Source organism: Saimiri boliviensis, chromosome 2 (assembly GCF_048565385.1).
Source record: "Saimiri boliviensis isolate mSaiBol1 chromosome 2, mSaiBol1.pri, whole genome shotgun sequence".
Classification (NCBI taxonomy): domain Eukaryota; kingdom Metazoa; phylum Chordata; class Mammalia; order Primates; family Cebidae; genus Saimiri; species Saimiri boliviensis.
In genome coordinates, this window is record NC_133450.1 from 115,275,132 (window position 1) to 115,289,959 (window position 14,828).

The 14,828-nt window shown below is 37.4% G+C and overlaps 1 long non-coding RNA gene across 3 annotated transcripts in view; it reads right to left on the bottom strand.

Moving 5' to 3' along the window:
- LOC141583651 (uncharacterized) overlaps positions 1 to 14,828 on the bottom strand; it is a 415,823-nt gene that overhangs the window by 80,745 nt on the left and 320,250 nt on the right. The window lies entirely within an intron of this gene.

A 14,828-nucleotide genomic window follows, 5' to 3' on the forward strand; every position in this document is an offset into this window, starting at 1 on the left:
CAGAGACATGAAAAACCTTTCAAAAACTTACTGAATCCAGGAGCTGGTGTTTTGAAAAGATCAACAAACTGGATAGAATACTACCCAGACTAATAAAGAAAAGAGAGAAGAATCAAATAGATGCAGTAAAAAATGATAAAAGGGATATTACCACTGATCTCACAGAAATACAAACTACCATCAGAGAATACTATAAACACCTCTACACACACCAAAAAAAAAAAAAAAAAAAAAAAAACCCTAGGAAATCTAGAAGAAATAGATAAATTCGTGGACACATAAACCCTCCCAGGAATAAACCAGGAATAAGTCAAATCCCTGAATAGACCAATAACAAGTTCTGAAATTGAGGCTGCAATTAATAGCCTACCAGCCAAAAAAAAAAAAAAAAAAAAAAAAAAACGTCCAGAACAGACAGATCACAGAAGAATTCTACCAGAGTTACAAAGAGAAGCTGGTACAATACCTTCTGAAACAGTTCCAAACTACAGAAAAAGAGGAAAATTTCCCTAAATCATGTTATGAGGCCAGCATCATCCTGATACCAAAACCTGGTAGAAACACAACAAAAAAAGAAAATTTGAGGCCAATATCCCTAATGAACATTGATGCAGAAATCCTCAATAAAATATTGGGAAACCGAATCCAGCATCAACGTCAAAAAGCTTATTCACCACTGGGATGCAAGCCTGGTTGAACATACGCAAATCAATAAGCATAATTCACCACATAAACAGAACCACGATTATCTCAGTTATTGCAGAAAAGGCCTTCAACAAAATTCATCAGCGCTTCATGCTAAAAACTCTCAACTGGTATTGATGGAATGTATCTCAAAATAATAAGAGCTATTTATGACAAATATCATATTGAATGGACAAAAACTAGAAGCTTTCCCTTTGAAAACCAGCACAAGACAAGGGTGCCCTCTCTCACTACTCCTATTCAACATAGTATTGGAAGTTCTGGCCAGGGCAATCAGGCAAGAGAAAAAAAAAAAGGGATTCACTTAGGAAAACAGGAATTCAAATTCTCTCTGCAGATGACATGATTGTATATTTAGAAAACCCCATAATCTCAGCCCAAAATCTCCTTAGGCTGAAAAGCAACTTTAGCAAAGTCTCAGGATACAAAATCAATGTGTAAAAATCACAAGCATTTTTCTACAATAATAACAGGCAGAGAGCCAAATCATGAGTGAACTCCCATTCACCATTGCGACAAAGAATAAAATATCTAGGAATACAACTTACAAAAGGTATGAAGGACCTCTTCAAGGATAACTACAAACCACTGCTCAAGGAATTAGGAGAGGACACAGACTAATGGAAAAACATTCCAAGCTCATGGATAGGAAGAATCAACATTGAGAAAATGGCCATACTGCCCAAACTAATTTATAGATTCAGTGATATACCCGTCAACCTACCACTGGCTTTCTTCACGGAACTGGAAAAAAATTCCTTCAAATTTTATATGTAATCAAAAGAGAGCCCTTATAGCCAAGATAATCCTAAGAAAAGAGGACAAAGCTGGAGGCATCATGCTACCTGACTTCAAACTACACTACAAGGCTGTAGTAATAAAAACAGCATGGTACTGGTACCAAACCAGATATATAGACCAATGGAACAGAACAGAGGCCTCAGAAATAATGCCACACACCTAAAACCAACTGTTCTTTGACAAACCTGATTTTTTTAAAAAATGGGAAAATGATTCCCTATTTAATAGTGTTGGGAAAACTGGCTAGCCATATGTACAAAGCTGAAACACCTTATACAAAATTTAACTCAAGATGGATTAAAAACTTAAACAGAAGACCTAAAGCCATAAAAACCCTAGGAGAAAACCTAGGCAATGCCATTCAAGACATAGGCATGGGCAAAGACTTCATGACTAAACACCGAAAGCAATGGCAGCAAAAGCCAAAATAGACAAATGGGATCTAAATAAACTAAAGAGCTTCTGCACAGCAAAAGAAAATATCATCAGAGTGAACATGCAACCTACAGAATCAGGGACAATTTTTGTGATCTATCCATCTGACAAAGGGCTAATATCCAGATTCTACAAAGAACTTAAACAAATTTACAAGAAGAAAACAACCCCATCAAAAAGTGGGCAAAAGATATGAACAGACACTTCTGAAAAGAAGACATTCATACAGCCAACAAAATTATGAGAAAAACCTCATCATCACTGGTCATTAGAGAAATGCAAATCAAAACCACAATGAGATACCGTCTCACACCAGTTAGAATGGTGATCATCAAAAAGTCAGAAAACAGCAGATGCTGGAGATGATGTAGGGAAATTGGAACACTTTTACACTGTTGGTGGGAGTGTAAATTAGTTCAACCATTGTGGAAAACAATGTGGAAATTCTTCAAAGATCTAGAACTAGAAATACCATTTGACTCAACAATCCCATTACTAAGTATACACCCAAAGGATTATAAATCATTCTGCTATAAAGACACATGCACATAAATGTTTTTTATGGCACTGTTCACAAGAGCAAAGACTTGGAACCAACCCAAATGCCCATCAGTGATAGACTGGATAAAAAAAAAAAAAAGGTGGCACAAATAAGCTATGGAATACTATGCAGCCATAAAACAGAATGAGTTCCTGTCCTTTGCAGGGATGTGGATGAAGCTGAAAACCATCATTCTCAGCAAAATGACACAGGAACAGAAAATTAAACTCCACATCAGGGGTCCCCAAACTTTTTACACAGGGGGCCAGTTCACTGTCCCTCAGACCATTGGAGGGCCGGACTATGCAAGGTGTGACACCCTTCACAGCCAGCGCTGCTGCCTCCACTATCCCAGATAGCGGTATACAGTGTCACAGGCCCAGCACCGCCTCCAGTGCTGTATACAGGGATGGCGGTGATCAGCCAGTGACACTGTGTATACAGCATCCTGGACATCTGCAACAGCGGTGGGCCTCTTCTGTGGGAGGCCCACTGCTGCATGTTTCCCCTATTATAAGACACCTCCTAAAAATAAGACAACTCCCATCTTTTGGGGGTAAAATTAACCTAAGACAGGGTCTTACAATAGGGGAAACACGGTGTGTAGTAATGTGGGGGGAGACTTTTGGGCAAAGGGAGGTTATAGGGGCCATTATGTTGTTGTACATTTGGGGGAGTATGGGGGCCATTGTACTGTGTAGTAATGGTTATAGTGCTTTGCCTTTCTTCCTACTTCTGCTGTTATTTCACACTGCTTCCAGTGATGTGGGGCGCCACAGCTGCAGACCTGATATGCGTCATATGATGCGCTTCCAGAGCCGTGACGAGTGCGTTCCGCGTCACTGGAAGTAGTACAGTACGTGAGTGACACCACGCTTTGCGGTGCCGCCACCTACAGTACTCCAGGAGCATAGGATGCAGATGCATCCTGTGCTCCTCTCACTGACCACCAATGAAAGAGGTGCCCCTTCCTGAAGTGCAGCGGGGGCTGGATAAATGGCCTCAGGGGGCTGCATGCGGCCCGTGAGCTGTAGTTTGGGGACCCCTGCTCCACATGTTCTCACTTGTAAGTGGGAGCTGAACTATGAGAACACATGGACACAGAGAGGGAAACATCACACACCAAGGCCTGTCAGAAGGTGAGGGGCTAGGGGAGGCACAGCATTAGGAGAAACAAGTAATGTAGATGACGGGTTGATGAGTGCAGCAAACCACCAAGGCACGTGTATACCTATGTAACAAACCTACACATTCTGGACATATACCCCAGAACTTCAAGTATAATTTAAAAAAGAAAAAAGTGGCCTTTGAGTTGCAGGCCCCCGAGTCATCATAATATTCCACAGGCTATGTTTTCCTGTCTTTGGGGTTATTGATGTTTTCTGACCTGTATAATTTTATTGTAATAAATACAGTTTCGAATATTTCAGTTACTGTGTACAAGATAATGGAATTTCCAGAATATTATTTTATTGGCACTGATTATTAAAACTTGGAAATTCCAAGATATATGTAGCCACATAATACCATTGTATCGCATTTCTGTACAGCAATACGAGAAAAAATTTTAAAACAGTCTTGTCAATGTTTGTGCAAGCATGACCAAATCATTGGCCTTCTTACCCTGCCTCCACCATTTCAATTATGGTTATCACGGTATGCCCAGGCATATAGTTTTTCTGTGTTTTTTCCTAGATATTTCTCATCTAGAAATTTCTGCTTCCACTGCTTCCACATCAGATAGGCCTAAAATTAGAGTCTGAGAGGGATGAAGGTATGAAGTATTAGGGTAGATTCAGTGGCTGCCCCCTCTCCCCAGATACTTTTGGAATGGCTCTGCCTTCACTACATGCATGAAGGAATTCTGACCACTGCTGAGCTCATGCTCAATTTCCAGAAGCATGATGTGAGCCACTGCAGTCTGATTGCCTGGCTCTTATGTAACCAGGGATGAAAATAAATAGTAACATGCTAAAGTCTGCTAAGTTATTTTGATTAGTCTCTCTTATGTAAAACATTTCCCTCTAAAATTTACAGATCCCTGAGGATCCTTACATGTACTGATGTAGTTTGCTACATCACAAGTTTTCTATGAGAATATTTTATTTTCTGTTTTCCTCTCGATAACATTCAAAACACAAGGTAAACATGCTTAGGAGTATCTTGATGACTTCCTTTTAACTGACAGCAAAACACACAAACTCATACATAGGTTTGTTTAACTCAAAATAACCTGACCCACTTGAGTACCATTTTCACTATCTTGTTCGTTTTATTAATTGAATGCTTTCCTTGTAGTTCTCACCCTGCCCTAGTTCATTAATAGTACCTGAAAATCCAAAATGCTTTTAAACTCAAAGATTCCAGCAAACATTACTTTAGATATCCATTGTTGAAGATTTCAATTACATCTTAAAACTAATCTCAACATCAGGTAAATGACAGCTTCACAAAATATTCAAGTGATATAGCATTAATATTGTCATTCTGGTATTGCTACCTTACAAAGACTTTGATTATTAGGATGTCTGATTTTCTGGAACCATCAAAGTACTAGGATCATTAGTTTCTATTTATACTATTACCAAAACACCTGGGGTTTGATCTAGGTCCTGCTGCTCACTGCACAGAAAGTCAGTCTCTGAGACTATGATTATTGCTAAGGAAAAAGACTTTAATTGGGGGCTGCAGCTGAGGAGACGGATGATCAGTCTCAAATCTGTCTCCCTGACCAACTAAGGATGATCAGTCTCAAATCTGTCTCCCTGACCAACTAAGGATATCAGTCTCAAATCTGTCTCCCTGACCAACTAAAATTAGGGATCTATATAGCAAGAAAGAAATTTTAACAATGTGTAAGAAAGCAGAAACTAGGGAGAAGTAAGGGGGTAATCATGATGAATGAAAGGTCTGACATCTGATTATCTGAAGGAGGAATCTAGTTCTTTAATGCATTTTTCTTTAATACTTTTTTAGTTCTTTAGTCGTTTTTTAATATGTTACAGATAGGACCATAACTAAAATTACATCTTTTTCCTTTTAAATTAAATCAAATCACTGTGGTTGCATGGCAGCAAAATACTATGCAATCATTTTTAATTAATGCTGCTGATTTTACTCTTACTGATTTTTTATTTTGTTTTTATTGAATCTAAATTTCTTTGATTATATAATTTCATAAATTATTTTTAATATAAGGAATCTATTACAATATTTATTTTGAATATGCTTAATTAAAAATGTAATAAAAATCATTTGTGTCAAGGGAATACTCAAGTCCAGCAAATTCATTTGCTTTAAGAGGAAAGTGTAGTACATTTAAGAAACACTGTATTAAATGAAAGGAAATACCTCACTTGGGTATCTTCAGTCTAAGTGTAGCACCTTATTGGTTTCATTGTCCATTGTGGTTTTATTGTCCATTCTCCACCTGAAACCCCATGTTTCAGCTTTTTCTAGGCTTTTTAATTTTCATATTAGTGTTCTCAATTTTGGCTACACACTGTAATCATTTAAGGAATTTTTAAAAGTTTATGATTCCTGGATTCTACCCGCCAGAGATTCTGATTTAATTGTTCTTGGAAGCCTAGGTGTCAGGATTTGGGAACAATTCCCTAGGAGATTCTAATGTGCAGCTGAGGTTGAGAGTTGTATTGTTCTTAAAGACTAGAAACACAACATCTTTAAAGCTCACCCAGGAAGTCCGAAAGTTCCCCTGTAGCCCATCAACACCACAAGAAGTTTTGCCTTACAGAGCATACATTTTTATAAAAGGCATCATCTCAGACTATATTCACCAGCTGGGAGCCACGTGCTCCACAATGACTTGTCTGCTCACTAGTGTATATCATTAGTAAATAAGCAGGGAGGAAGCTGGAGCCACAAATGTGATATTGACACAATTTCTCCTCTCGAGCTGAAGTCACTGCCAAAGTCCAGTTTCATAATTTTCAGTGTCAACCTCATACACTAATCATAGCCTGTGTTCAGTTTCTTACCAAGAGTGATTGTCTTCTCCCCCAAGCCCATGCTCTACTCTATGAAGATAAATTCTGCCTGGATAAAACTTTTAAATTCCAAATTTAATTCTGACGGTTCTAAACAAAGTCATTAAAATTATTTATTTGCTATCAACATTGTCCAAATTTGGAAAGATTTGAAATAAAACTTCAAAAGGATAAAAATATCAATGGTGGTTTTTGATTTGCATTTCTCTAATGCCCAGTGATGATAAGCATTTTTTTCATATTTTTTTGCCACATAAATGTCTTCTTTTGAAAAGTGTCTGTTCATAACTTATGAAAAGTGTCTTTCATAAATTTTTGATGGAGTTGTTTGTTTTTTTCTTGTATATTTATTTTAGTTCTTTGTAGACTCTAGATGTTAGCCCTTTGGGAGTGTAAATTTGTTCAACCATTGTGAAAGACAGTGTGGCGATTCCTCAAGGATCTAGAAATAGAAATACCATTTGACCCAGCAATCCCATTACTGGGTGAAATAGAAATAGAAATATCTAGAAATAGAAATACTATTTGACCCAGCAATCCCTTTACCCAAAGGATTATAAATCAATCTGTTGTAAAGACACATGCATATGTATGTTCACTGCAGCACTGTTTACAATAGCAAAGATTTGGAACCAACCCAAATGCGCATCAAAAATAGACTGGATAAAAAAAAAACTATGGTACACACCATGGAATACTATGCAGCCATAAAAAATGATGAGTTCGTGTCCTTTGCAGGGACATGGATGAAGCTGGAAACCATTATTCTCAGCAAACTGACACAAGAACAGAAAACCAAACACTGCATGTTCTCACTCATAAGTGGGTGTTGAACAATGAGAATACATGGACACCAATTATTTTCCTAAAATGAGTCATGGATGGTTGTGACAAAGCTTTTTGGAAAACCAAAAGGAGTATAAAATCTGATTTTATATTAACCAATAGAATGTTTTTATTAAAATCTTTATTGTGTAGCAAAATTTAAATATATAACCAATGGAGAAATCTTTGCATTTGATAGGTAAATTTAAACTCCCTTTGATAACCTACAAATGTGTCTTTACACAAAATTTTTTAAGTCAAATTTACATTTTAATTAAATGTTAAAAGTTATTGTTTGGGAAACTTCTGATAAGATGGCAGATATTAGCAAATGCTCCATTTCAAGACAATGTAAATATCAATAAAATAATCCATGTGTCCTATACGAAAATTATCTTGTTTGTGTAGCATATTTTTAGTAATAGCCTTATTGAAATATAATTGTTTTTGTGTTGGTTTCAAATATTGAATAGTGCATTCTAAAAAATTATAAATCAAAAAGTTTTTAAAAATTGTAAAAGAAAATGAGAATTATTTCAAAGATTAAAGGAATCGGTATTATTCTTTGAGAAAATTTCAATAATATTGGAATAATAAATCTATAGAAATCAAAAGTGAAATTTGGAAAATACAGAATTCCACTTAGGCCTTAAAGATGTTATGCAATCATCAAAGAAGAATACAAAAATAATGTATTGCTGGGCGCGGTGGCTCAAGCCTGTAATACTAGCACTTTGGGAGGCCGAGGCGGGTGGATCACGAGGTCAAGAGATCAAGACTATCCTGGTCAACATGGCGAAACCCCGTCTCTACTAAAAATACAAAAAATTAGCTGGGCATGGTGGCACGTGCCTATAATCCCAGCTACTCAGGAGGCTGAGGCAGGAGAATTGCCTGACCCAGGAGGCGGAGGTTGCGGTGAGCCCAGATCATGCCATTGCACTCCAGCCTGGGTAACAAGAGCGAAACTCTGTCTCAAAAATAATAATAATAATAATAATAATAATAATAATAATGTCTTGCCGTTTTCTTTTTTTAAAGTATATATTTCATTGTGTTTTAGGTTTTGGGGTACATGTGAAGACATGCAAGATTGTTGCATAGGTACATACATGGCAATGTGGTTTGCTGCCTTCCTCCCCATCACCTATATCTGGCATTTCTACCCATGTTACCCCTCCCCAACTCCCCACCCCCTGCTGTCCCTCCTCTAGTTCCCCCCAACAGATCCCAGTGTGTGATGCTCCCCTCTCTGTGTCCATGTGTTCTTATTGTTTAACACCCACCTGTGAGTGAGAACATGTGGTGTTTGATTTTCTGTTCTTGTGTCAGTTTGCTGAGGATGATGGTTTCTGTATTACTCTCTATTGAGAACATTGTTGGCCGGACATGGTGGCACATGCCTGTAATCCCAGCACTTTGGGAGGCCAAGGCTGGAGGATCACCTTATGTCAGGAGTTTGAGATGAGCCTGGCCAACATAGTGAAACCCCATGTCTACTAAAAATACAAAAATTAGCTAGGCATGGTAGCACACACGTTTAATCCCAACTACTACTTGGGAAGCTGGGCTAAGGTGGGAGAATTGCCTGAACCCAGGAGGCAGAGGTTGCAGTGAGCCAAGGTCACACCACTGCACTCCAGCCTCAGCAACAGAGCAGAGAGAGATTCCATCCCCCAACTACCCAAAAAAAGAAAAAGAAAAAAGAACATTGTTAAGGGCAGTTTAAAAAGAGAATCTATATTGAATAATTGTAATCAGAATATAAAATCAGAGAATTGCTCTAGAGCATGTAAACAGTATTTAAAAATCAAAGTGAATAGAAGAGGAAGATCTAGAGATCCTAGCTGAGAGATTTATTCTGACAGCTTGAAATAGTAGAGAATATATGATCCTGAATCAATCAGTGTGATGGATTAACTGAACTGAATTTAAATAATATGATAGAACAGAATTTAAATAATACCCTTTTATCTTTTTCTAAGGAAAAAAAGTCTTTTTTAATCTCTTTTTTTCTTAATTTATCTCCATTTATTTTATCTCTTTTTTAAAAAAATCTCTTTTTATCTCTTTTCTCTAATTCTTTTGTCTCTACTGGGACAAAAGAATTAGAAAAAAGAGATAAAATTAAGTTTTAGAAGGTAGAAAGCACAAGGTAAATGGAAGACCTTAAAGCTAAATCATAAACCAGAAGAGCAAGTCAATTTACAGAGCAAAACCTAGGAAAAACTCCAAAATTGATGGAATCAGTTACCTTTGTAAATGAATTCAAATGACTGCCTAAAATTATATATGAGAAGCATTAAAATTTGATTGACAGTTTCACTTCAAATTTAGAAAACTGCAGGTGAGTTTTATCTTTCTAAAAAGAAAAAGCCAGATACTCTATAAAATCCTAAAATCAGAAATTATCTTCAACTTATTAAAGGGCTCACTTTGCAAGGCAACTAGTAACCTAAATTCCAAGTCATGAGTATACCCTGTAAGGAGAAATGGAATATGTGGACTCTTTTACCTATGGAGATGAATGCCATACAAGTGAGTAAGAATAAAGAAACAGAAATTTTAATAAAACCTTAAGTGGCAAATGTACTAAACCCTGAAAGGGAAAATGTAGTCTATAATTAACGAGAGGACTAATAAAAGGAATGCATGCACTCACCACCTTTTTTTTTCCATGATCCCCCATTGGGTTTTCAAAAGAAAGAGTAGGAATGGGGCAGAACTTCTCTTTCACACACACACACACACACACACACACACACACACACACACAAAGACATAATCTACATAAATCACTAAGAAAAAATCTTGTCAGTGTTGGACCAAGATTTCATCATTCCTTTCTTAGTTGATAGAACAGTACAAAAAAAAAATACCCATGAGGATTATAGGAGATGTAACAACATGGCAATTTGACCTAGTTGATCTTTGCAGAACATTCAACAATGCAGAATATACATTTCTTTCAGCTTTGCTTGGATCATTCTCTGAAATAGACCATATGGTATAGTCTAAATGATATAAACAAAATAGACCATATAATCTAATTTAACCAATCATAACCTAGTTTCAAAGGATACAAAGAATACAAAATATTTTTCTGACATGAGGGATGCTTAATAGATATTTGGAATAACATAATAGATATCTGGAAAGTTCCTAACATTTGGAAATTATACAACCTGCTTTGAAATAACCCATAGGTCAAATAAGAAACCATAGGAAAAAATAGTAAATAATTTCTAATTTCTGATTGAAAATGAAAAGAGAGCCTTCCACTTCCAAAATGGCAGGATAAAAGCAAGCTGGCATAAATCTTCCCCCACAGAAAAACAAAAACGAACAAAATATCCCAAACTCAAATATGAGGACGAGAGTTCCTGAAGTTACAGATAAGTGAAACAACTCCAAGTAGACAGTTAGAAAATCAGACTTTTATATCCCTGATGCCCCTCTTCACAATCAGCTTAGCATCAAGTGCATGGAAAATGTCCTTGCAACTCATGGTTTCTACACTAGAAAAAGATAAAAGTAGACAACCAGATTCCTCACCATCTGAATTTATTAGCAGGAGATCTGTCCCTGTATCAACCCAAGGGAAGCATCAGACATGTCTGAAGGGAGAAATATCCCTGAGGACAGCCAGAGACAAAGTCAAGAGGACTAGCATCCCCCATTCCAGGAATTCTGCTCTGTAACTCAGCCAAAGGAGATGCCAAATCAGAGTGGCTATTTAGCAGCAGTATGCTGTAGGAGATTTGTTCCATAGGTCTCTGGGCACAAAACCCTAGCCAGCCCTCCCATACTACTAGGATATTCCCTTTGAGACCTCCCATATTTTCAGGACAGACAGTACTCTGATAACTTACTAGAACCAAGGCAAATCTAGGCTTAGGGTGCCAGCTACTGCCTGAAAGGAGGAAGCAATCTAGTGGAAAAATTAGAAAATCAACAGGCAAATTACAAAGAATCTCTACACAAAGATATCCAATATAAATCAAAATAAGCCAGACAAAAACAACTGAAGTAAATAATCCTTCAGTGCAAGTACACAGACCTACATCCACAGGAAACAGAAGCAAACAGGGAGCCATGACCCCCTCGAATGGACAAAGCAAGGAACTAGTGACTCGTTTTATTTCATTGAGTTGATCTTCGACCTCTGATATCCTTTCTTCTGCTTGATCAATTCAGCTGTTGAAACTTGTGTATGCTTCACAAAGTTATTGTGTTATGTTTTTCAGCTCCTTCAATTCACTTAGATTCCTAAGTTGTTTATTCTCGTTAGCATTTCGTCAAACCTTTTTTCAAGGTTCTTAGTTTCTTTGCATTGGGTTAGAACATGTTCTTTTAGCTCAGAGAAGTTTCCTATTAACCACCTTCTGAAGCCTGTTTCTGCTGATTCATCAGACTTATTCTCCATCCAGCCTTGTTCCCTTGCTGGCGAGGCATTGTGATCCCTTGTATGAGGAGAGGCGTTCTGGTTTCAGGTGTTTTCATCCTTTTTGCACTGGTTTCTTCCCATCTTTGTGGATTTATCCACCTGTCATCTTTGTAGTTGTTTGTAGACTTTCAGACTGGGTCTCTGAGTGGACCTCCAGTTTGCTGATGATGAAGTTATTTCTTTCTGCTTCTTGGTTTTCCTTCTAACATTCATGCCCCTCTGCTGCAGGACTGCTGAGGTCCACTCCAGGCCCTGCGTGCCTGGGGATCACCTGCAGCAGCCTACACACTTTCACTGGGAGCTGCAATCCTGAGCTGCTCCTAATCTTGGATCTTAAACCTCAAATATTATTTTAATAGGGAAAATAAGGGTAATAAAGTCACAGCATTAGAGGATATTTGCATAAATTGTGACACATGTATGAAACATACAGCAAACAAAAATTATTTAGCAACATTTAAAATGTTTATAGTTTCTTGTTAAAAAATAGAGTAACTGATAACATTATGATTCCATCTTTTTGCTACATAAATGCATAGGAAAGGAGGACTGAAAATGGATAAATAGTTATCTTTGTGTGGTGTAATTATAGATTATATGTTTTGTATACTTTTTTATATTTTTCAGCTTTGTTTCCTGCAATACACATAAAAATGGCTTTCATAGGAAAAATATGTTCAAAAGTCATTTTAAAAATAAAAGCAAGGACATATATGAAAGTGATTATAATGAAATGGTATACAAGATTAAGTCACTGAGTAGGTAAGCGGGGATTAAGTGAAAGAGGCTATTTAGGATGTTTCTAACATTTTGAATCTGGATGCCTAAAGGTGTGTCCTTGACAAATAAAGGTTATGAAAGGAGATTAAAATGAAAAAATCTGAAGAGTTCTACCTTACAAATGTTGAGATTTGCTGACAGTGCATTGTCCATGTATGAGTCATTTGAAAATGTAGAACTGGAATTCAACATGAGAGACACAGATGTAGAAATTCATAGGAAAATAAGTGAAAAGTGAGCCCTTTCAGAATAGATGACTGCAGGGGGAAATCTATCAAAAGAAGGAATGTGAGGCAGAATCCTTAGGAAACAGTAATGTTTAAGGGAAAGAGAAAGCATCTGCTACGGTCTGAACATTCCCCCACAAAATTTATATGTTAAAAGTTATTTGCCAATGCGATTATATTAAGATGTAGTGTCTTTAGGAGGTGATTAGGTCATGAGGATGGAGCCCTCGTGAATGGATTAGTACCTCGATAAAAATATTCAAGGAAACGAGATAGGCCTTTTTTTCCTTTCTTTCCCTCCGTCGTGTGAGGACATAGCATTAGTGCCCACTGAAGGATGCATCCGCACAATGCCAGTTTGGAAGAAAAGCCTGGGCCCTCACCAGACTTAACTTGCCAGCACCTTTATTTTGGACTTCCCAGCCTCCAGAATCATGAGAAATAAATTTCTGTTGTTTACGAATTACCCACGTTCTGGTATTTTGTGACAGCAGCACTAAGAGATTAAGACAGCACCTGACAAAAGAGACAGAGCAGGAGAAATCAGCTGAGGAAAGAGAGCCTGGGCCACACAGACCTGAGTTGCCCATCCTGCGTGTGATGAGGAAGACAAGAAGAAGGCCTCAAGGAAGAAATAGTGAGCACATAAACATGCTGCTGTGGTCAAGAATATTTCATTTCTGCTTTCAGACTTCTGAGTAGAAACCCGTACGACAAAGTGGCCCATCATCTTTCACCCTAAAAGCCCCCAACATAGACTTTTTGTCTTTCTCCCACCTTCAAAACCTACAACCAAAATATATGTATTTTCCCAAATAAGAATAACCAAGGAAGGCTTGGGGATGGAGATTGGGGAGTTAGATAATTAGATGGTACTAGGGCAATGAAATCCTATGTTCAGCTAGCACCTCAATAGGAGGAGCTGGATTTCTCAACTACCTTGGCCACATTCTATAAAGAAATAAACTAATAAGGAGGAGAGAAGTGTCTAAATAATGGCAGAGAAAGGCCAAGTTGCCCATTACTTAGAAAAGTATGGAAGATAAGAAGATCTGTTCTTTGAAGACCCACATCAGAGTAAAGACATCTGAAAGCTGTTTCATGAGTCTTTAGCGGAAGAGAAGAGAATCACTTCCCCTTGCCAAGAACGTTCCTCAACAGGAACATCAGGCATTGATGAGCAGCTCTGAATGGAGTACCAAGGTCCATGCCCCTCCAAGGGCTGTGCCTGAGTGACTGGGAGTAAGTCCTGTGAGATCAAGGACAACCAAGGGAATGCATCTCTTGTTGACACAGAATGGATGGATGTTTTGGTTTTGATTTTGGTTTTTGTTGCTGTCATTTTCTCACCCATTACAGATGAAGAGGACAGACAAGGACTTTTTTTGGAAGTTAGGAAAGGATCAACCTCTCTAAAGAAGAAAAAGATAAAGTCAAAAAATGAAAACTTTTTTTATTGTACTTTAGATTCTGGGGTACATGTGCAGATCATGCAGGATTGTTGCATAGGTACATACATGGCAAGGTGGTTTGCTGTCTCCATTCCCCTATCACCTGTATCTGGCATTTCTGCCCATGTTATATTAGCTATAGAGCTAAAGAAAGAAGAATATAGAGCCAGAACTGTAAATAAATTTTAACATTTTCCAAATGATATTTATGAAAGAAAAATTATTTTACAAATAAATATGTACCTGCACCAAGATGACATAACAGACCATTGTCTGACTGAATATGTCATTACTGGTTTTTCTGGATACAAAGCAAAGGAGTCAAGGATCAACCCCTTTAATACCACTTAAGCTAAACTGAAGGTAAGCAAAAGAAACTCAGTGATAATAACTGTAGAAACAGTTTCCTCAGAAAAGAAGAGCTCATGTATTTTTCCCTTAAATATAAAATGAAAAACGATACTAAAAATGTACAGAAATTTGATTTGTTTAAAGCCAGAGTTGCTCTTGGAAACAAGCAACAAGGACAGTTTATTCATTGCAGTGGACCTAATAAATTTAAGGGACCAAATGTGTAACTGGAAGTTTGTTATCATTTGGAAAGATCTT